The sequence below is a fragment of the Lepidochelys olivacea genome (assembly GCF_965140295.1).
Source record: "Lepidochelys olivacea isolate rLepOli2 genome assembly, chromosome: 15".
In the NCBI taxonomy this organism is placed as follows: Eukaryota; Metazoa; Chordata; order Testudines; family Cheloniidae; genus Lepidochelys; species Lepidochelys olivacea.
In genome coordinates, this window is record NC_140425.1 from 24,990,904 (window position 1) to 24,993,516 (window position 2,613).

Genomic DNA, 2,613 nt, shown 5'->3' on the forward strand with positions numbered 1-2,613 from the left:
TGTCCATTTAATAAGGCTATAATTTCATGGTCCTCAACAGAGTTCATGCCGAGTCATGAGGTTGGTTTGGATTATTGTGATTCTGAGGTGATTTAGCTATTCTCTGTGGATGCTGATTTTTTGTCTTGTTACTGAATTATGACTGGGAGTCGTCAGTCTAAATTAAGGCAGTAGAACCATACCGCCTATAAAAGTACAATGGAGGGTGATTGCAATTAAATGGTGTGCAAAGGGACATGGTGCATTGCCATCACCTACACTACAATAATAGACATGAATGAGGTCAAAGGGAGAGAAACCAGTAATTAAGATGTATCGCCACAGGAACAGAAAATCATTAGGAAAAAATGCAAACATGAGCAAAATGCCAATAAAGCTTACAAAAACTCGACAAGATATGTGTTAGAGGGATGAACTAAGAGGATCCTTGAACACAGCAGACACGTGAAAGGTTTTCAGTAGAAGGACGGTTAAGACAACATGGGACACCTTTTTCCGACAGTGAATTAGACAATAAGTGTTGGCTGAAGCAAATCTTGTAGCTGGAAAAATATTCTCCGTTCTTTCCCATCCTTTCGGAAGGGAGCAGAATATCCCTATCTTAGTTCTGTCAAAGTTTTCAGTGCAAGGGGATTTATTAATGTTTATTAATACCCACATCTATGGTCTTGTCATGAAGGATGCTCATTTGTGTTTCCTCACGCCTTCTTTTGATCTGTTTTTCTAAGGGATAAATGATGTCGACTGGAGTTAAAGTCCTGACAATTGCAGTGGGAGCTGAAAGACTAATGATGCTGATGATTTCACTTGTTGATGGCCTTAGCATTCCGTTTTTGTAAATTTCGCTATGTGTTCACATGCAGCGCCAGGCTGCTAGGCAAAAGGCTGAGAATTGTGCAATTAAAATCTTGGGCATGTTTTTGATTAGTTATTTGATGATCACCTTTATTTTTAGTGCAAGACCATCTCAGGGGTATGAAAATGAGCACAGATAATATGGGAGAGGCCTGCTGGTAGGGAGATGTCCAGGGAGATGGCAGCAATGAGTCTAGGGTGTCTGGACTGCAATCAAGTGTAGTGGATGGGCCTGGATTCCTCTTCCAGCTACTGGTAAGGTGGCATGAAGCCCCTGAGATGGGGATAAAGATGACTGAGAGCCCTCAGAGCAAGGTGTGGGGACCCCAGGGCCTAAAGTTGGGGCTAAAAACCTTTTGTAAGGACATTGGAATGTTATTTGTTGGACTTTTTGTCCACCCAGAAGTGATAGGACTAAAGCCCGACCTGTCCAGAGGGCTGAGTCATGAGACATGGCAGACCTCTGCCAGTGGCAGGGGGATCTACAGGAAGACTGCTTGCTATGTTGCGCCCAACTGCAGTGGGCTATGCCAACAGTGAGTCCCTCCTCCTCCCACCCTCCCTTATCCTCTGTGTAGGAATGTAGAGGAAGGTACAATCTTGGCTGGAATTATTGAACACTGTGGAGCATTTGGGGGATACTGTCTGTATAAAAGATGCTATACAAAAAAGGATTACATTGGATTCCAATATTAGATTTTCCCTCTGTGTCTTTGGAAAACAAATTCTTGCATTTTTTTAAAAAAAAATGTAAAATGGCTTTGTATGCTTTTATGGTTTCTTAACATATAAGAAAAGCTTTACCTGAAATATTTTTTTTCATCTATGAAAAATGTTTCATTTGGGGCGGTTCATATTTGCGAAACTGGTGAATAGTCAAAACTATGGCAATTTGCCTTCCCCTGTGGCCACATTTCACAGGACCTGTGCTTTACAAGTGATACCTTTCAAATAGCTCTAATACTCAGGTGGATTATTGAATTCTTCTTCTCACACAGAAAGGATATTTGGTGTTTAAAAACCTATGCTTTGAAGACTATATTCTTAATTTTTCCCCTTTTTTCCAGTCTACAACCAAAGTTGTTTTCCCCTTTACTTTTCCATTCTTTTTAAAACCAGTGACTTCTCAGTACTAAAAATACAAAATCTGTGCATGAAGGCCAAGGCAGGGCACTAATTTGCCATGAGGAGGGCTAGGTAAGTACTTTTATTGGCATTGCTTTTGTGGCCCAAAGTCAATAACAAGGCAATATTTATAGAAACTCAGGAGTTATTTTCAGAGTGCAGTTCTGCTTCAAAGAGATTATTCAGAGCAACACTGAAAATGTAATCACTGATCACAACCAGATGAAGTTTCTTTCTGTCATTATAGGCCTGAGTTGTAATATTTTATTAATGAAGAATAATCTTGTTGAAAACAATAAAGAAAGAGCTACACAGAATATATGGGGGCTCTGGAAAATATAGCCAGCAACGGTGGAAGTATAGAATGCAAACTCAGGGTTAGATCTGGAGTCTTTGAAAGATTATAGGCAGACCACAAAACTTTGAAACAGAGTTTAGCCCTTCAGCATATTTTTTTCATGAAGAACAGGTATGTACTGTATGGTGTATTGAGAACAGCATTGGAATTGCAAGCTAACAGTTGAAGATCAGAGGGCTTTCTGGGTCCTGCTTGTAGGCTAGAGGGGGCTGTGTAGCAAAGAAGCATGTGAGCAGAGCCATTCTGGGGAAAAAACTAGCCTAACGCAAGGTGGA